Below are 22337 nucleotides of genomic sequence, written 5' to 3'. Positions count from 1 at the left end.
CATTCACCTAATGAAATACTACAGCACCTGAAATTATTTATCAGTAATGGTATATCAAATAGGAAAAAAGGGTACAAGACAATATGACTAGCATGATCTCATTCTTTTTGAGAAAAATAATACTGTGCTTTTTTATTTTACCTAATCAGGTCAGTGAGTCGGTCAGTTAAAAGAAAAAAATAAGTTAAAGTGGTAAAACACAAGTAATAAACATCTTGTTTTAACCTAAAACGCAAATGTACACTCCTCCACCAGTCATTTGATAAAGAGCCAAGATTAACTTATTTTAGTTGTGGGTCCACTTTTTATAGCTCTGCATCATCTGTCTTTATGTACCACACTGTCAAGTATTTTCAGTTTCAATTTCTTTAATTGGTGAGAAAACATAAAAACTCTTGTGAAGCAATCTAAGTCCAAAACACTTCCATATTTTTATAATTTTTCTGCAGTTCTGATGGTTGTCTTGCCTCCACCGAACTTGATAGCAAAAATTTAGCAAGTTGCCTTTTGAAAAATTTTCCCATACCATTGAAGTTAATTTCCATAAAAGTGACTCTCTTTTCAAAATCAATTTTCATCAGTTTGCATAATTGAGATAACACAACCAGTATAAACAAATTTGGGGAAAAACTACAACTGGCTCTTGATCAGTAGACAACACTGGTGAGAAATAAATGCATTCTTGAAAGTAGTCTACTTGCCACATCAGACAAAAAATTTATTGAGGTGCCTGGGTGGCTCAGTCAGTTAGGCGGCTGCCTTCAGCTCAGGTCATGATCCTGGTGTCAGGGTCCTGGGATCAAACCCCTCTGGTGGGCTCCCTGCTCAGTGGGAGCCTGCATCTCCCTCTTCCTCTGCCCACCCCCCCCAACACACACAGGCTTACATGCACACGCTCTCTCTCTCTCTCTCAATAAATTAATGTCTTTTAAAAATTTTTTTTTACTGAGCAAATGGAAAGCATTGTTTAACCTAGCATGTGGGTGTAGAGAAAGGTGGAAATGCTCTTCTCGCAGTTGTCCACACAGCTGGCTGAACAATAACCTTTCAGTGTCAACCTGTGCCGCCTCCCCAGGAAGCCTTCCATGATTACCTTAACCGTTCCTCCTACTCTTCATCACATTACCCTGTGCTGTCTTCATAAAAATCATCATCATCTGTAACTCTCACTTACTTTTTGATCGCTGGTCTCTTGTCTCTCTTTACCAATAGAATATAAACTTGTCCATCCAATTGTTCATTAGTGCCTAGCACATTGCTTGATATGTAGTTGTCATCTGACATTTATTGAGAGTTTGTATGTGTGTATGAATGCTTGTAGTTTAAGCGACCTCGTGATGGCAGGAGGAAGAAATATTATATCTCATCAGAGGAATACATACCCTTATCACCCACAGTGTAAATTGCAACCAAGTTAACATTAAAAAATAATTTAAATTATAATTGACAGCCCTATGCCGTTGTTGTTCTATTATTGAGCAAAGCATCCCAGGACTCTGATAAACAGAAACATCACAGACAGCAAGGGCATTGACAATTCTCTGAGAACTTCTCCAACACCACACAATTCCTGAAATATTTGTATTATTAACTTTTCACCCAGACAAGTGTAACCTAGAGAAAGCTAAGTATCTCATCTGATTTGACCTCTCTTCCCATGCAATTCATTAATAGTTACAAATCAAATAAACTTAATTATTTCTAGCACCTCTCTTTTTACAATGTGAAAGAACAAATTCAGGGCACTTTGAAAATTTCAAAGACAACTTTACATGCAAAAGATATCACTTAGGATTCGATTTTGCAAAGGCAAGAATCTAACTCACCATGAGTCCCTCATTACCAAACAGAAACTGAGCACAAAGGGCTGCAAGAGGCCATGGTACCTAGGTGGAGTAGACAGGTTTCCAAAGGTACTGTCCCAATCCTACCCAAGACACAGCACCAAAACTGTGGAAGACACTCTGCACCAGCCAACTAAGGAGATGATTTTATTCAGGCTATTGCCAGGAGGAGATTTATTAATGAGGAATGTCTCAAAAGAAAAAGAAAGGAGTCTGGGGTTTCATAGAGGCAGATGAACAAGACAGTCATCTGCCAGTCTTCCAGGAGTCATGATGAAGGATGGGGTGGGTGTATCTCAGAACAAACAAGAGCAAGATGGTCCTTTGTGGTAACGAAGGACTCCCTCCTCAACTGATCTGTAGACTCCTCTGAGCACTCTTCTTAAGTAGGTCTCATGCTTGGCCTGCTGACCCAGTTTCACAAGAATTCTGCTGAGCCAGTTTAGTAAGAATCTCCCCACCCCTGATAGCTAACCAAATTCCTCTCAGTAGCTTTCCACCCACTGACCTTCTCACCCTGCCTATTGGCTATAAATCCCAGCTGCCCCTGTTGTATTAGAGATGGGCTCAATCTCTCTCCCTGATTGCAATAGTCTTGAACAAAGTCTTCCTTGACTGTTTAACTCCATCTGGTCCAATTTTAATTTGACAACAGTTAGCTGTTTCTGAAACACAAATGTGTGGTGTGATTTCTTAACTGTCACCGCTTTCCCTGGAAGCACAAGGCTCCTATAGAGTTTAACATTGTCAGAGGATATAATAAAACTGATCTTCCCCAGTGGTTTGCATCAAATAATTAAGTGCTTTCAAAATTCAAAATTCAAAGTTAAGTCTAACTTCCTTCTGACCGTAAGGGAAAGATAATTTTTTGAAATGTGTTCTTTGAGAATCCTACTCCGGATCAGACTATATGGAAGGAGTAATAAGATGATCAAGATAGGATATGAGAGAAAATCAACCCCTCCCCAATCTAGAAATTTCTTGTCCCATTAAAAATTCAACTAACCTAAACTATCCTTAAGATTTTACCCCTTTGTGCAATCATGACCCCTTCATAGAATTTCAACATCATAAGCTTTTTTGTTCTCCAGGACAAATAATGTGCCTCACTTTATTTTCACACGTGTATTTGACCTCTTTCCAAATATATATTTGACATCCTTTCAAATGTATATTATCAGTACCCCTTTCAAATATAGCCTTTTTTGAAAAGATTTTTGGAAGTCAGCTTATAAGTTGACTTATAAGTTCATCTTCCCTTCCCTGTTAAATGTTCCTTTGTCTCCTTTTTCCTACCTGAGTATCATGAAGCCCCATCTCTGCAACTGACCACAAGGCAAAGCTTGAAGGGTAGATTGAATAGAAGAGAAAGCCTGTCACTAACACAGGGAAACTGAAGGGACCCCATAAGGGAACAAAGTTTTGTTTTTGTTTTTTTCCTTTGCTTCTTTTCCAGTTTCTATTCTTGCTAGGATGTACACTGCACCCCTGCCCTACACTTGCCTTAATGTATGTCCTCCTTGTAAAGGACAAAGAGTTAATGCTCTTTGGAGTCTTCTAGCACAATGGATAATATCTAAGGAAAGATAAGGCAGAGCCATCTTGTGCCTACTCCAGATCACTGGTGCTAGACATATCGACACCTAGACCCTGTCTTTGCTCTGATCAGTTCCTGGATGCATAAGAGGACACATACACCAGACTAAAATCATCAATAAAAACCCCAAACCCCAAGACAGGACTCCCTTTTTTGCTTTCTGAGTCTCTAGGATGCTCCATCTGTATCTTTCTCTATAGATACCTTCGATAACTCTGCTTTCACCTCCTGCTAGCTTACATTTGATTTCCTGTGTGAAGCCAAGGACCCTCTTGGCTGGTCCTGCGGCCCCTCTGGGTCCTGGAACCCGGCCTGCCTGCATTATAACCTCAGGTCCTGTAAGCAGCAACACCGTGTTCTAAAATTCTGAGTCTGAGGTGTGCCCCTCCCCACCACTACCTTATCGCTGCTGAGGTGAAGTTCTCTGGAATCTGGTAACATCTAAATCGAAGGTGATAGCAAATCCACGTCCAAAAAGCAGTTTAGGAATTCTAAATGTTAAGTTTCTTCTGATAATCTGAGTATGGTTCTGTCAACAAGGTTTGAACAAGTCACTGTGTTTTAATATGATGGTCTTTGTTCAAGAACACAGCCCCAAATGATCTCCTGCCCCTTCCCCTCCCCCCATCCCCCTCCCTCCCTGTCTTTTCTTTTCCCTTTCCCTCTCTTATCTCTCTCCCTACCTCCCTCACACACGCACGCACGCACGCACGCATGTACACACACAGATGTATTTTTTTATCACCCTAAATCTGCCAGTCCATGACACGTCAAACTGGCCCATCCTAACTGTTGTGCACAGCTTTCTGTCTCCTCCCACAGGACTGCAGGGACTATCTGTCTGCAGGCAAAAATCTAAAGAACAGTAAGGAGAACCGTGGATCATTCATTACAAATGAAAGCTTCAATTCTCCTCTTGCCTTTTCTTTCTGACATATCCTTCTTGAACTCTTCCCTGCTCAGAAGGCACAGGAAACCGCAAGGCACAATTCTCCTTCACCATGCTTTGCGCACAGAGCCATGTGGGTGGGAAAGAACATTTCTTACTGAGAAAACTTTCCCTTGTCAGTAAGTGCATGATAATAGCACCTGCCTATTAAACAACACTCCCTTTCTGAAACTTTTATTCTACCCATAGGTCATATTTTTGGATGAAAGTTTTGCTATTGAAGTAGCTGCCAGGATGTTACGGGCCAGTGTGATTGCAATTTACAGTATTTCATAAATCACTGCAAGATTGAAAATGCTTGTGACAAAGGCGGCTTTAAATTGACATCCTGTCTTTTCATGGGCATTAAAAAAGTTGAACCCATGACATACTTCACAGACACATCCCCCTTCCTCAGCCAAAACGTCCCCACCTGGCACAGCCCTGGAGGTGTGACAGCGGAAGGAGGGAGAAAGAGATGTGCAGGAGCAAGCTACAGCTCTCCAGAGCATGCTCTGCAAGAGGGGAAAATGCAAACAGTACAAATGTGATATCCAGCATTTAGAACTTCTTAAAAGACAAGATCCTTGATCTAGCCCCTACCAGCAGCATCCATCTGTGAATTTCATCAGCCCCAATGAATCCCTACAACCCCACAAAATTTAAAGGAAGAGAAAATTAGATCAATTCTCCTTAAAAGAACGAAGAAATTTGCGATTTCCTTAATGGAACGCGCAAGGTCAAGCAAGGAGTGAATTGGGAACCTCGTGAGAAAATGATCAGTGCCCACTTTCTATTCTCCCTGGGCCATGGTTTCTCACTTTTGGCCACACGTTAGAATCATCTGAGGTGCTGTTAAATTACCCCACTTTAGACCAATACAATCACACTTCTGGGGGTACAGCCCAGGTCTAAAAGTTCCCCAGGTGACTCTAGTATGCAGCCAGTTCTGAGAATCACTGGCCCCAAACCAAAAAGGCAAGTGACACAAAGGAGTGACAGGCAAGGTGTCACAAACCAGGGAAACCAGAAACCACGCACGTGGGTATGAATTCAATGAGTGCTGTCACTCAGCTCAAGCCAGTTGTTGCCATGAAGGAATCGGAGCCCACTGTTGTCAGATTTTCGGACTTATATCAGAAATCTGGATATTTTTATCACGGAATCTGACTTTCCAAGGTTGAAAAATAACTCAATAGATAATACTATGCCACCTAAACAAAATATATCTTGGAACTACAAGTTAGCAACCTCTGCCCTAGATATGCTGATTTACACATCAAAATTTTCCATAAGTAAAAAGACTTCACCACCGCCAACATAAATGGCCAGGACGATTCTCTCAAGGCCAAAGGCAAGCTTAGTGGAGAAGAATTCCGATGGAACCCAGTTATACTGACCCAAGATATATAAATGTCAGCAACAAACATGGGAGCCATGGTTATCAGATGGCCCTCCTATTTTTCTGTTTTGAATTAAGTCTCCTCAAGTGAAAGGAAGAGAAGCAGCAGTTCTGCTGCTCAGGGTGAGGGACCTGGCTTCCCCACAATGCTCTGGGGGCGTTCCTGTCACTGTCTGGTGGGACTCAGAAGCTCAGTCACATTAACCCCAGACCTTCACTCGGCCAGCTGACAACGGCTGAAGCTAGTCTTTTATCCGCTTTTTCAGCGTTTGCTGACACAGGAGTCTGGGAAGTGAGGGAGGAAAGGAAAGGAGGACAGGCATCGGTCGTTCACCAGCTCTTCTAGCATGAAAGCAGTGACTAACACTAATTACGCCTCTCAGACCTCTGTTTGAGCAGACCTATTTTCTCTGTGAATTAATGCAGAGTGACCTACTTTTCTACGTATTATTTATTATTTGGGCTGGTATTTTGTCGATTTTGAGATTGTTTTGGTACAAAGGAATGGAAAAATCTAATACAATAAAATTCTTCTCATTGAAAATAATAAAGCCACATCACGAAATATAAATTTATATTTTTCCTTATAAAAAGATAGCATCTGTGGACTTCATTTCAGTTGTGGGAATTAGCTGAAGGCTATTTCAGTGGATTAATAAAAACAAAAACAAATATAAATACATTAATGTTTAGACATAAAACCTAAGATAAAATAATAGACTGCTTTTCTAAATTTTTAAACTTGTTTGCTTATAATATCCTAGAGATATTTATTTCATGAAGGAGCACAATGTTAGTCTAACAGGACTATATATATTTTCTATTTATATTCCTCCTGTCCCATTTTTCATGTGCATTATATCATCTGATTTTATTATGCTTCATATTTTATTTATTCATTTACGAGGCCCTGGGATTTTATTTCTTGAAATCTTAGCAGAATGTTTACTAAAAAAACAGATAATTAAAAATAAAACCACACAGCTCACATGCACATTTTGTTTTATATGCAATTATAAATGTATTTTCAAGGCAATTTCAATGTCCAATTTCCACGAAGCATTTTCTTCTCCCCGTGCAGCACATACTCTAAGGAAATCTTAAAAAGAGGCTGTTTGCATAACTTTGGTAATTGCAAGCCTCAGAGATTCCACCTACCCAGGGATGCACAGGAATGATTTGCATTCTGGTAATGGAAATAACAGTATCTTTGAGGCAAGTGGGTTTCCCAGAAAAATATAATTGTCAAGGGATGTTGGAAGAGGGTGGTTTAGAAAGAGGTAGGGATTACTGGGATACGGAACATGGCCTGAAGGAGCTTTCATAATCACATTATGGCAGCCATCTTGCTTTCTCAAATGCTCTCCCACTGACCTGCCAGGAGCACGATGTGCATTGATTATCAATGCCATGTAGCTACATGGTGATGTGCTCACCACACAAATATATAAAGCAGTGGGTGTCATTACCGCCCAGCTGCCCTGCCCTCGACCTTGCCACCTGCTATGAAAAAAACTGCAGCAAGTCTTCCCCAGTATGCCATTGTCTCCCCTATGAGGCCACTCGGAATGTGGAGCATGGGAGTCATACCTACAGTGGTGTGCTTTGCAATCTTCCCCCACCCTGTAGATTTTCCTGTGCTGGGAGGGAGAGATGAAGCAAAATGCAGAAACTTCATGAAAAAGGAAAATGTTTCAATCCATGTAACTTCCACCCCAAACTAAGAAATTAGATGAGTTCAGACCCCACTGGCCTTTACCCAGCTCCTTCTTCCTTTCTCACCCCCTATTGAATAAATTAAAGTGATTCATGTTTGTCTTTCCATAGTCAACTCAAGGGTCATTGCCTCCAGGAAGCTCTCCTGGCTAGGCCTCCTCATACTCTCCTGACACCTGCTGTGCCCCAAGGTGTCCTTCCCATCGCATGACACCACACCAGTGTAGGGGCTTGACTTTCCCAGTAGGCTGACTTCCTTGAGGGCAGTGAGTGGGGCTCAACCTTTCTGTGGCCCCAGTGCTTAGCCCAGAGTCTGACATACCTGAAAAAGTGCTCAGCAAATAGTAGTGTCTTGTTCACAAAAACAGCCTATCCCTTACGCAGCATCTGAGCTCAGTGAAGGTTGTACTCGTTTGCCCACCAAACCTTTACTGGTCACACTTGCCTGTGGCAAGACCGGGCTAAATAATTGAACATACATGATTTTTTTTAAGATTTTTATTTATTTATTTGACAGAGAGAGACACAGCGAGAGAGGGAACACAAGCAGGGGGAGTGAGAGAGGGAGAAGCAGGCTTCCTGCTGAGCAGGGAGCCCAATGTGGGGCTCGATCCCAGGACCCTGGGACCACGACCTGAGCCGAAGGCAGACGCTTAACGACTGAGCCACCCAGGTGCCCGTGAATATACATGATTTAATGTAAAACTCATAGCCATCTTTCAAGAACTGTATTTTTACTCATAATTTACAGGTAAGTAAACACTCAAGATACGTTTATTTAACCAAGATCGCACAGCCAGTAAATGACAGTGTTTGGATTTAATCCAAGGTATGTTTGACTTGAAAACCTGTTTTTCCTTTTTTATCTCAATGCTAGTTAAAGCAAAAGAGTTCTCTATATGTTACCATTAGAGAAAATAAACTTAAATCTATGAACATGGCCTTCTCACCACCACCATTCTCTCTCTCCCTGTCTCTCCTACAAAGTTAACATCTTCATATGTTTGGAAGACAACTGTCCGGAAAACGAAGTCAACATCGCCACTTGAACTAAAAGTATTAAATATCCCACCAACTGTTTAGTGTTCATACAGTTTTATTTTGTCAGAAATACAGTATGTGTTGCCATAAATTTGCTCACATATGAAACATAATTATGCTGTTTACCAACATCACAAACGACTGCCTTACACATCCCAGCAAGCCCCTAGCAAGCAAGAATCAGTGACCTAAAGGACATGTTACTAGTTACGAGCTTATTAACTGAAGAAAGGACATGTTACTAGTTATGAGCTTATCAACTAAAGCTCCAATATTTAAATCTACCTCTAAAAAATAATAATGAAAACACAAATATTTTTTAAAATAAAAAATGAAAAAAAAAAAAATAGGATGGAGCCAGTTCCCTGGCTAAGGACCTTGATGCCTGTGCTGGGGGTGGGGCAGGGAGGGGGCCTGGTCCAGCCCAAACTTCAAACTTGTCTCTGGTTTTGTGTAGACTACACCCTTAAGTCCCACTGCAAACAGCCATCAGCCTGATTTATTCAAGTTAAAAAAACAAAAAACAAAAAAAAGTCATGTTTGCAAGGCTAAGTGCAAGAAGATGTAAAAATCCATGTGTAAGGCCAGTGAGAGCTGCCATAAGTAAACCCAGGAGACTTGTCACATTAGAATGCTGTCACTACCACGATCAACTGATGGGACCAGATTGAGGAGGGTTTTTAGTGTTCAGAGAAGACGTCCTTCCCTCTCACAGGAACAGGTGCTGCTGCGCTTTTCCAATGACCCCAAATGGACAAAAACAAAGAAGTTAGTAAGCGGCAGCTGTAGATGCCAAGCACTTGGCCAGATGGTCCTTCTTTATGTCTGGAGGAAAACGAGTCCTACGAAGAAGGGATGTAGGAAAGTTGTAGAGCCAAGAACCAAGGGAACCATGGCGCATTCTTACAGAAGGGAAAATTGAGAGACCAAAGAACATGTTCTCTGTGGCAAGAGGTAAGGTTAAGGTGGCAATAGCAACAAGTACTCATTTTATCATACATCTGACTCCCCACTGGATCCTCAGTATCTTGAAGGTAGGAACTATGTCTTCTTCATGTCCCCAGCAGAGTATGTGACTATTAGCAAACATTAAACAAATGAAGAGATGAATGCTTCTTTCATTCTCTCCTGGATTTTTGCCTTCTTTTATTTTTTAAGATTTATTTATTTATTTTAGAAAGAGAGAGAGCTGGGGGGGGGGGGTGAGGGGCAGAGGGAGAGAATCTTTAAGCAGACTCCCTGCTGAGCATGGAGTCCGATGTGGGACTCGATCCCACAACCCACGAGATCAGGACCTGAGCCAAAACCAAGAATCGGACGCTTAACCCACTGAGCCACCCAATATTTGCCTTCTTTTTAATGCTTCTCTTCTCTGCTTACTGACCTGTGCCTCCTTATGAAGTCATCTTTATGAGTGGGACAAGAAACCATGAAGACAACTGTCTGAAGCACTACCTATCACTCATCCTTGTTGCCAATTCCCAGAGCAATTAGAAGAATATAATTATAAATGTCCAAAAATCTCTGAAATATTTCAAGCATCAGACATTCACTAATATTAGTAGCACATTTATTTAATTCCAAGCATCTTTCTGTGTTTGATAGATTGTAAGGAGGAATTTATATGAAATGAGACAGGGTACTTTATCCCCTATTAAAATGAATATAAATAGCTTATGAATGATGGTTCACTATAACAATTTGCATAACAAATGCACTTCACAAGGAACTGTAGAACAGGCACCTAGTGTTCTAAACTCGTGAATATTTGGGGTAATTAAAAAGAGCACAGAATGTAAATAGAAGGAAGGGGAGAAAGAAATACTTCTGCAAAAGCTTATCTGTAAACAAAAGACTTAGAGTTGCATTTGTGTTTTTCTGCTTTTTAATTCTTTAGCATGTTGTGATTTAAAAAATAATTATATAATACCTATATCTATCTAGATATAGATGTATGTCTGCCTGAAGTTTTAAAGCAATCTGTAAAAGAAACTGATAGCCAGCAGACCATATTTGAACAGGTTATTTAGTATTCTGGTCCTAATGGGTTTAGAACCTCAAGTGGAATACTCTGATCACACATGTTAATTTCATCCCTCCAATGAGATCTGGCGATGTTTAACTCACATGTTCTTGCAAATTACTGGAAATGCAACATTCCCATGAAACAAAGTGACAGCTATGAAATTAAGTAGTGTAAACCAAAGACTCCAACAGCTACTTTAAACAAACACACCTCCAGCAGATTTCTCTGCCCCCACTCATGCAAATGGAATAGAGTCTTGTCTAAACAGCACCTCACAACTCTCTACATTCAATATTAGAAAATAACACAAATCTCTGGCTTTGTTTTACTATCTTTTCAGGGCCTTCTTTCCTTTCTTCCAGGAAAGTAGGGGATCAGGGACACAAGATTGGGGAAAGCCTTCCCCAGTCTACGCACTGGTCCAATAACCAAAGAGTCATTGGTCAGATTAGGGTAAATCAGATATGATTAAAAATAGCTAGCTGTGGGTTTTAATCACAACTTAGAACTCAAAAAGATTATTGAAGAAAATGTATTGCGTGTAATTTCTAAATTATTAACTGAACTGATTATTTTAATAAGTAGAGTCCTTCAATTAAATAAAACAAATAGGTGTGATTTTAGTTTTGACCACCAATCCCTTCTCAGACAGAAAGATAAATTCTTCCTAAACAGGGATCCCTGGGCCAGTGTCTCTATTTTGTTTTTAGCTGCTTTTTGCACATCACTGAAAACTTGGGGGCTCTCTCCTGGATACACTCTCTGTCTGGGCTTTGTTGCCCTGGTTGGAAATCCTTACCAGCACTTACCCTTTCTCCTCTCCATCCTGCCTGCCTTGTTACATTGTAGCCTTCATGTGGTATCCTTGGCTACTGCTACCATTCTGCTCTGCTGGTTTCCACCAGGTCACACTTACTTGCTTTTTGCTGGTTGCATTCACTCTCCACATGCTGTCTACGTCTGCCTGAAGTCTGAACATCACTTCTCTCAAGACACCCAGGCAGATGGGGCCTCCAGAATTTTATAGAAAAGAGGCTTAAAGGTGGTAGTCTGCTTTGAACTTGAAGATGCATTTGCACTAGATATGTATCAAAGAAGGGGAGCTGATATATATTATAAGGGTTACCCTACAATCCCACAACCTCCCTGCTAAAATCTCCAGTGAATCTAACCCACCCAGCAAGCCACCTGCCCCCTGGCAGGCTGAAACCATCATTCATATCTTTCTTACATTCCCTATCCTAGTGATGGGAGAGGCTACTAACATCAGGGAATCTGGAGCTCAGGAATGAAAAAACCCTACTTTAACAAAGGGAAAGAATTAAACTTAAGCATAATATTTAACTCAGCAAACTTTCAAAATTCTTTGAATTCATTTGTATTCCCTCTGTATAGACTCAAACTTTCAGGGAGAGTACCTCAGCTGAGTCACCTGTAGAAGGCAAGTAAAAAAGAGAAGCTATTACGTTGAGTTTTCATGTGAGTCAAATGAGAGAACACATGGAAAGTAGACCTAGGACAGTTTTCTAGCAGAGAGTAAACAGTCAAGAACTTATTTTTATTCTATTAAAATGTAATCTAGTCATTTCATTTCTCCCACATTTATAAAATGTATTTATAAATACATTATACATATTACACATTATATTATATATATTATATTATATTATGTTATATTATATTATATTGTATTATACATAAAACCCCTATTAGGAGTTTTGTTGAAGTCAAATCCACGCAAAGCATAATAAAATTCTTTCTTGAAGGAGTAGGCAGCATTGCAGTAAGAATTTAACCCTTCCTCTGTCATCTGCGGTTTTGAGAGCAATAACTTATTTTTACCATGTGAAACCAATAGCCATTATCATGTGTTCCCAATGAGACCACCATTATACCCAAAGCTTCCATGTTTCCTGGAAGAAATTGCATCTCAAATCTCAGTCAGTCATGCTGTAAACATAGGAGTAGGAAAAAGACATAAGACAATGCTGAAAAAAAAATACTTCAACAACGATGTTTGTTTTGAAATGGTTTTATAGCAAAATAGAAGGCATAATTCCCTCATTCTACCTGCGTTCTGGTGGTAAGGCAGGAATGGCATTGATTTTCAGATTTTTCTTTCTGTGATCACTATACGCTGGCATCAAATTTTTTTAAAGCCACCTTTATGTACTGCTCATACTCACATTACATCCAGAGGCTTCAAAATTTTAGCTCTATGAAAGCCACTGCCCAGGATCCTGCAGACAGGCATTAAAGCTGACATTTGCAAACATCATTGTTTCACTCCCAGTTCACAGGCATTTTGACAAGAAGAAAATTCAAACCTTCACTCATTCTAGGGCAAACATTCTGAAACCAAATGATTTACATGGTAATGGGCAAAGGTTAGCTTTACCTATTTCATAGCTTCTTACCAACTTCAGTCAGACCTCTAAAGTGTAACTACGGAAATCCTCGGTCTTTCTATATCCCCTGTGAATATATATGAAATAAGCATTTTCGTGATAACCTTTGAGGTCATGAGGTTGGGTTTCTGTATAGGAGACCACTTACCTAAAAATGTATAGATACAGTAGAAATCCTTTTAAGTGTAAGAATTTGGAAAAATGAACTACTATGCAAATAATGCCTTGAATGTTCTTTGATATAAATTTTTATATGTATTTAATATAACTTACATCTTCTGCCATTGAAAACTGGGGTACGACATTTCAGTTGAGCACACACACACACACAAAAAAAACCCCACTCAAATCCCAGAATGGCCAAGTGGAGAGCATACTCAAATAGCACCTTTGGATAGAGAGATCGAATTGTAAAAATGAAAAACCTATCTCTAAGAAAACTATTAAGGTGACTTTGGGGAGAATTTTAAAAAGAGAGAAAGATTATATTTAAGCTCATTTTCTATTTGTCAGATCAGAATATTTTCAGAATGTTTACATTTGCTAAGGGAAGCTGTTTATTGTTAAAGCTTATAGTTCTGGTTTCATGGATATGGAAATGTCCCTGTTAGTCCAAAAGTCTCAACATCAATATTGCAATATCCCAACATACCTCCAACACCTCTAGGAGTTGTTGCTAATTCACCCAAGCAAAATGAATTTGAGTTTACATTTTTAGACATGACACTGTGAGGAAAATGACCTTAGATGAAATTCATTGCTTCAAAAGAGAAATTCTCAAGAAATCAACCCCAAGATAGATGACATCTGAGAACAATTGTGTTCATTGATACAAATACACCAAGACCTCACTTACAACTCCTGGAGACTGGTCTATGCCTTTCCTTGCTTTTCTCAGGCACAAGCTTAAACAACTTAAGGAAACTGCAATACAATAGTTTATCCCCTATTTCTATTTTTGATAGATCAAGAGCTGTAACAAGAAAAGTTCTTACCCCATGGTGCTTCAGTTGGAATACATTTACAAAATTAACATTGAAAAAAATTGGAGTTGATTAGTTACATTAGATATTCTGTCAACAAATCCAACTCATCCTAATCAGTCATAATTAACACTGATGTTTGATGAGAGGTACAAGTAAGAGTAGTGAGTTGATGTGCTGAGATGCCCCTCTAGGGAACTGGGTAAAGCGTCTCATTATCTTCCACTTGAAAAAGAAGTGTGTTTGCTGCTTTGGTCAAATTGGCAAAAGAAATATATGCCCAACCTCTCGTGGGTATAGGAATATTTGGTACACAATGAGCAAATGTGACAAGTAGGTTTTCGTTTTCTCAAGGAACAGAGTGTAGAGGTCAAATGCCAAAGTCAAATGCCAGCTAACCATGCTTTCCATTATAGTGCTTCAGTCCAAGATTGTTAGAGACTATCTCCCAGCAAGTGTAGCAATAATTAAATTAGCATCCTTGGAGGGCCTAGAATAACCCCCTAGATCACAGAGGCGGAGCTGGTCATTGTATTACCCCAGACATATCCTAATAACCCCAGCTTGGCAAGGAAGGAGTTTCTAGAATGATTTGCTCCTCATCAGCATGCAACAAGACCGTCTAAGCAGACTGGATTCCCTGTAACTTGTTTCCCGCCAAGAAAGAGTGCTGCCTTCTATATAACTCAGATTCATCAAAGCTTTACAAAACAGAATTTTTTTTACCACTGAATTCCTTGCAGTTCTGCTAGACATAAAGGAGAGAAACAGCATAGTATCTGGGGTTTCATCGGAGCTTAAAGATGTTCCTCCCACCCCTTCCTGCCTCCCCCAGAATGGAGTTCTCTCTCACTTGGATTTCCTGTCCTTCTTTTGAAACTGCTTGGTTCTCATCTGCTTGCTCTTTCATTCTAACTCGCCTTCCTCTACTTCGTCACTGTCCACTTACTGGTTAACCATTGGTTCCCACCGCTTTGCTCTGCTTGCCTTTCTCCTCCCTCAACCTCCCCCCACCCTGATCCAAACTCTCTTTCTTCCTCCTTGAAGCCTTCCCTGGAACATTTGAGGGAGCCGATCATCCATGTTTTCCCCATGGTACCAGCAACACTAATTCTCTGAACTTTTCAATCAACCTCTTCAGCTTATCTTCCTCTTCCTCTCAAACACAGATTCATCCCCAATGTGTCCCTGAGGCTCTTTATCTTCCTTTCACAGTTCTCTTCACTCACAATCCCTTCTATTACTACAAGTGACCATTGAAATCAAATCTCATTTGCATACTCCCTCAGGTCCCTGGTAGAGTACAAACAATAACATCCAGAAGAATGTATTTTGTTTTACCGTAACTAATATTAAAACATATTCTCATAGTAAAACAAATATAAATATCAATTTGTACACTTAAGATTTTTTTCATTTAACTGAGTATTTGTCAAGCTCGGTTGCAAAGCAAAGTTAAAAATACACATATGTGTTGAAAAATAAAATGTAAAATTAAAATAAATTTTTTGAGGAAGCATAAACTCTCCGAGAAAAGTTGCTTCATATGCCCTAATTCTTCTCTCCCCAAACAACTGTAGTTGGGCCCTAACATACTCTTGTTTCGCATTTTCCGTACCTTCATGGACACTTCCATATGGTTCTCTCTCACAAGACCTTCACACTCCATATTGAAAACTGAATTCTCATCCCCTCCCAAGCCTGCTTCTCTTCCTCGGGATCCTATCTGTATGAGCGGCACCACCAGTCTGATGGTGACCCAGTCTCAAACTTCATACTATCAGAATTCCTTTCTCTTCTTGCCTGCTCACAGCCAAGCCTGCACGTTTATGACCATCTTTTCATCAATTTTCTTATCTCCATTCCTACTCTTACTATCCTTCTTCTAGCTCCTACTTCTCTTTGCCTCAAGCACTGCAACAGTATCCTAAAGATCTTTCTCTTTTTTGCCACCCACAGGTATAATACATGCCTCCTCCATATCAATCATTTCCCCTCTCAAAAGCTTCCTGAGATTCCCAACATCTATTGAATAAAGATGGAACCCCTTAGGACAGCCTACAAAGTCTTCCCCAGTCTGGTCATAGCTTATCTTACCTTTTCCTACGTTTATTCCCCAAAGGTGTTATATTCCCACAAAAACATTTCACTTGAGCTTTACGCCAACATTAGCATTTTTTCCGTATATCTGGGGGGAAAAAAAACCAAAGTGAGGGTTAAACAATTAACTACAGGAACATTTCGATAAACAAAGTTTGGTTCTTAAATCCATCATGCCCCTTTTATCCAAGAGGCATGCACTCCATCAGAGTGATGACATGTGTTAAGCAGGGCATATCATCTGCTGCAGAAGCAGAGAGGTTTAATTTCGCTTTAACTGTTACCCTCTTCTCGTGTACCGCGCTGCTGCCTGTCCCTTGGGCCTATTGGATTTCCATGTATGTGTATTTCCTTGCTTCTGTGTGATCTCAGCAGGGATAAATGAACCTAAGATATTAAAATGTAATTTGTTCAGATCTTTGCCTTTAGGGTGAGGACTAAGATGCTGCCATCAGCCAGAAAATTTGTGATCTAATTTGGAAGCAGTGAGCCATGCTGTCTTCTTTCAGACACTTCAGAAAGCTGCACTGAGTTCCCACTTTCCCATGGTTTTGTGAAAACTTTTCTTTCAAGCTATAAACAATGTTGATTTTTTTTTTCTCCACCTTACCATTCCAAGAAAGAGGAAAGGCAGGGAGTAGGAATTATACTCTTTAGCTGTCACTCTATTGAAATACCATGTTGCACAAGGAACGCACCTTAATCTCTCGGATTCTGCTCTATCAAAAACTCTCCCAACTTACCCACTTTTTACCAAGCCATTTGGGAGGAAGCCTGTCCCTAGCCCTTGCAGACAGATTCCTGGGATCGGCACCGAACTGGCTTACACAAAGACTCTAAATTGACAGTTCTCATATGCTCTGAAAGAACTTTCTTACCCACGTAGCATTAGGTTGAAATCTTCAATACTATCACTAAACCAAGATCAAAGAAAGATTTTTGTTTTTCTGTAGGAAATTTAGTTCCTCTCCCATCTTAGCCCTCTTAAAGACAGGTTGTTATTACTAGTTCATTGGTTTCTGCATTTTTTAAAAGATTTTATTTATTTATTTGAGAGAGAGAGCACGAACGGGGGTGGGGGGCGGTGGTAAAAGGAGAGGGGAGAAGCAGGCTCCTGGCACAGTGGAGAGCCCAATGCAGGGCTCGATCCCAGGACCCTGAGATCACAACCAGTGCTGAAGGCAGATACTTAACCGACTGAGCCACCCAGGAGCCCCGATTTCTGCATCTTTTAATTTAGTTTCTCAGCAAAAGAAAAACATTTGTGGGGCTGTAAAAAATATCAGGGGCAAATTCTGGACTTTTTTAACTCTAAGGTTTAGTTAAGAAAGAAGTGAAAAGCACTGGACATGATTTCATTTAGAAGAACTCAGCATAGTGAGCAGTTGGATTAAATCCAATTTCAAAAAGAACCAGAAGCTACAGACAGATGAGCTGCGGAACTTCACAGACAGGATCTGAGAAGAGAGACTCAGAGCCCTTTTGGGGATTGAAGGATCCTCATACCCTCCTGCTGTCCTCCAAGAAAAAAGGTAAAGAATAGGTTTTAACTTCACAAATGAAATTTAATTCAGAAAGAGGCTAGTAGATTAATAGGCACATACAGAGAGGGAAAGAGTAAACAAACACTAATGTCTCCACACTAACTTCAGGGTAATACAATAGCAAAATGCTAGGCTAGCAGTTGAAAATCATGGCTGTTGGTATCTTCTTTCCAAAAGTCTAGCAACTTCCTGAAACACAACTTTTTCACAATTAGATCTAGCAGAGAAAGCACTAGAATCCTCAGGTCTTCAGCATAAAAGTAACTGAGTCACACATTCATTGGCTGCTGTAGACATCAGCAAGATGTTTTCTATGAATACTAATTGACTGATAGCTTCTTAACGCAACAACAAGGGACTGGAGGCTTTTAAAATAAGATGTTGCCTTGCGATTCAGACAGTAAATCTGACAGAAAGCAAATAACATTCTCAGCAAATGCAGTAGGCTTACAGACTAGCAAGCATGTGAGAGCAAAAAGGGAGCGTCTGAGGGCCCAGCGGCTGCACCTTTAAACAATGATAGTAAAGACATCGTCAGACATAGACATGCCCTTGAAAATTCTGCTCACCGCTCCATCTCATGTTTCCTCCAACACTGGGTCTCACTCACTCACTGCAAATAGCAGTGTGGTTTGAAGGACAGGATGATGCCCCTGTGCTATACATTTACCTGTTCTAACCCCTCGATCTAATTTTGAAGGAAAATGATAAGGATCATGGTAGGGACAGAGTAGGCCTTTAATCACAGCCCAAAATGTGCATGTCTTTTCTTTCTAAATGCAGCATATTGTAATGTTCTCCTTCCTGTAAGGTAGCAAAGATTCGGTGCAAATTATGAGAACAACTTTGCAAGCTTGATTAAAAGGCATATCAATTTCTAGGCATGGGTTTTATTTTTCAATCGCATTTTCCTCTGTGAAAACCTTTATTAGATTCTCAGCTCTAAGTGTGTTCTGACCATATAATTTAACAGAATGCTGCACTTCCATAAGCCTATTTTCATCATGCAGTCGATTGTTCATCATGAATATAAATATAATCCATAGGCTCCAACAAGATATGCTACACTCTTAGGACTGCCTTAAAATAAAAGTTGTATAAATTGTCACTGAGAGTGACACAGCCACATTACCTGTATTTCAAATTGTACTGATTAAGTCTTTCATATACCCAACCCATTCGACAGAGATAATTAGATAGCATAGGAAGCTCTAGCATTATAAAATCAAAGAACGTTAAGTCTCATTTTAAGCTCTAAGTGCCAATCAGGCTCCTCTCTCTAATGTTTATAAGGCATGACTGCCACCTACTGGCAAGCGTTGGAGATTGCAACGTCTGACCGAAAGCCACCGACTTCATCTTAACAATCTAACCATGGCAGGATTTTCCCCTAGAGTCGGAAGGCACCAGTTTCTGTTGTTTTGCTTCTCCAAGAGATTTTTTTTTTCTTTTTTGAAAGGAATGGATTTTGAGGAGAAAAAACAAGAGGCAGAGAGGCATGGAATAGAAAACAAATACAAATGGAAGCTGTTTTGCTAATTTTTCTATAAACACCATAAATTCGTACGGAGAATGCCCTGTACAAAACAACACAATAAAGGTTCAAAAATCAAGGCGTTCCCTTAGACGAGGCCGAAGACATCAGTCTCTGGTATTTGAAAGGTAGGCTTTAGTCCTTGTTTTTGGACCGATCCTTGGGTGTGTGACACAGTCCTTGCCTTTAACCAGGTTGGAACAGAAGCATGGCCACCTGGCCCAGGTGAATGTAGATGAAGTGTTTGGGTCCGTGTGTCACGTGACTACTGCAGTTCCTCCACACGATGCAGCGACAGCTCAAACTCCTGAATATGGGCCGCAGTGGCCTTCTCTATATTTCTCCAACGCCTGGGTAATACACTCCCCCAAGTCCCGTTGCATTTTCTCAGGCATATGGCCATTTTTGATCCCAGCTTTTTGGTGGCACATGGCTAACTTGGGGCGGGAGGGGGGCTGGTCAACTCAACCAGTCTCCTGGGGGAGCGGCTGGCGATGCTCAGACTCCGCAGGTGTAGCCATCCCTACCAAAGCCTGGCCCATCTCTGAAATGCACCAGTTTTTTGTTAGCTGTACACCTTGACCCACTAGATGTTAATATTTTTGTAAAGAGGTCACACAGAAAGAGTTCTGGCTCTCCTCATTACATTTTACATCGTGTATGCATTATATACACAAAAGTACCTATGTTTCTGCACTTGTTTTTTTAGTCCATCCTCTCCTACTAGAATGTAAGCTCCGCAACAGCACAACCTTATTTTATTTACTAATGTATTCTACTGGGCCTAGAACAGTGCCCGGCACTTAGTGAATATTCATTGCTTACTATGAATAAATTAGCAAAATGATAATGTTGTTTTAAGGCAATATAGTATATTGGCTGATAGCCCAGGTTTTAAAGAAAAACACTCATAAGTTGAAATGGTGGCTCCCTTTTCTATCTTCTGTCTGTTAGATTTTTGTCACGTTTCTTAATTTGTGTAAGTCTCAGTTTGCCTGTCTACTAAATAGGGATAACAACACCACGGTAGCGAGAACAATTAAATGGGCAAATGTTTATATGTTAATTTGGCACAAAGTGTATAATAATTAATATTATGACATTATTATTAAGTCATATCACACAAACAAGAGATTTTTCAGAAATTTAATAAAGGCATTAAGGAGTTTTATCTTCACTGTGCATGCTAAGAGCTCTTCTTTCCCCATCATCCTTATCAACCCCGATCTACATCAGACCTACAAAATTCTCCACTTCCACCAAGAGCTTGTTCCAAGATGGTATCCATGAAGTTTTAGCATTCAGAGTCATAGACCCTTAGGGCTGCTAGGAGTTTCAGTGATATTTAAGAAGTCACTATTCTGGAAATCTCTAACCATGCTCTGAAGCACTTAAATAGTTCAGAACTCCTTGGAGAGTTTGTAAGTGTTTTAATTTATATTACAGCTGATAATCGTATTTCATTACCTGCCAGGGAACCATTTTGTACGTATAAGAAAATATCTACCCATGAGCACTTCTGTTAGAATGTTAGGCAAGCAATAGATTTCAACTTTAAGGAACTCTATTATCTCGTGTCACATGAGGTCCACAAGTGGTGTTGTTGTTGCTGATCCACAGCTGGACAATATCATGAAGAGCCCGTGCTATTATCGTGTTATAGTCTGCTGTCCACAATGCTGTTTTGTCTCAAGGCTGGTTCCTTTTATGGCCTTAGGATGCTTCCAATACAAGTCTGGGGCGCATGGCATGCTATTCACATTCAGTGGGAGAGAGAGAATGGTTCCCAGAAGGATCCTAGGAGGGGGAGAAGGATTTTCCCATAAAGCCCTGAAAAACCATTTCTCTTGGCTCATTGGTCAAAATCCTAAAACATATCCATTCTCAAACTGGCTGACTCCAAAATTAATTGGATTGGTTTTAAAGTCTTAGATCAATCATGTTCCTTCCCTGGAGCCAAACTGAGGCAGCTTCCTCTGAATCTCATGGGCTGCATGAAGGAGGAAAGTCGACCTGCACAAAAATCCAGGATTGTTAGAAAGGAAAAAAGAGGCAGGGCAGGCAGCTAAAAGTTCCCACTCTAACGAGCACACAGATATATAGTGGTCTGGTCTGGGAACATAAATGTCAGTATGCTGGATTGTTCCTGGTTTAAAAAAAAAAAAATTCAGGGATTTTTTTTTTTTAAGGAGACATTTTCTGGCAGTCCACATACAAAGAATCCAATATGCTTCTACAGAAATGCTGCATATTTAGGTTTATTATGACATAAAACTTCTGTATACTTTTACTGAACAAGATATAGTTCAGGCAATAGGAACACAGGTTAAGTTAAAACTCTGAGTACAAGTGCCTATTGCTTTTCTGGGTTTCAGTTTCCCTACCTGTTAAATGAAAGATGGACTGGATGAGTTCAAAGGTTTTTCCCAACTACATTCTGTGTGTTTTACTCCATATCCACTGACATCACCAGGAGAATATACTTAACAATTTGCGTATGTTTTTATTCATCGTTCAAGTAAGTATTGACCTCTTATTATATGGACTCTACTTGGTATAGAACCGACAAGACTAACACAGCGTGAGGCAAGTTCTTGCCTTCCAGAACCTTCAGTGGGGAGAAAAGGCAGATAGAAGAAAAGGTTAGAAGACAGAGCAACAAACAGTAGCAAGGCAAGCACGGAGTGGAACAGAGGAGGCGTGTCCTGGGCAGGAAGCGTGAGGCGAGGCACAGATTAGACTCAAGCCCCACCTGGGAGAACAGGTGTGATTCAGAAGATGGAACAAAATGCGGAAGAGGGGGATAAGCACACACTGCTGTCAGCAATTGGCTTCATATGTTTATGAAACTATGAGCAGAGAAGACGGTCATGATGATGGACAACATTGATGATGACGGGGTGACAGCTGTGGGCTACTGTGACCTACCAAGGGCAGTAGTAACAGTGTTTCATATCGTCTTCACAATAACTCTAAGAAAGAGGTGTCGGCATCTACATTTTCCCCTCAGCTTATCCTGCTCAAAGGAAAAAAAAAAAAGAGAGAGACTCTCTGATGAGAAGACAAGCCCCTGTAACTTCAAAGAGCACACTGCCTTTACCACACCACCCCCGCCCCCTCAGCACCCCCGTGAGCCTGGAGTCAGGACGTCGGAAAATCAGGCTGTGCTTCAGTTTATATAGGAGGGCCAGTTTAGAAAACCAAGAACATTGAT

The 22337-nt window shown here is 40.4% G+C and overlaps 1 pseudogene; it reads right to left on the bottom strand.

Moving 5' to 3' along the window:
- Positions 1 to 19309: 19309 nt before the first annotated feature.
- LOC118553804 (dynein light chain 1, cytoplasmic pseudogene) lies at positions 19310 to 19554 on the bottom strand (annotated as a pseudogene).
- Between the last annotated feature and the right edge of the window lie 2783 nt (positions 19555 to 22337).

Source organism: Halichoerus grypus, chromosome 1 (assembly GCF_964656455.1).
Source record: "Halichoerus grypus chromosome 1, mHalGry1.hap1.1, whole genome shotgun sequence".
Lineage (NCBI taxonomy): Eukaryota > Metazoa > Chordata > Mammalia > Carnivora > Phocidae > Halichoerus > Halichoerus grypus.
The sequence above is the reverse complement of the archived record's forward strand: the minus strand, read 5'-3'. Positions and strand labels throughout refer to the sequence as shown.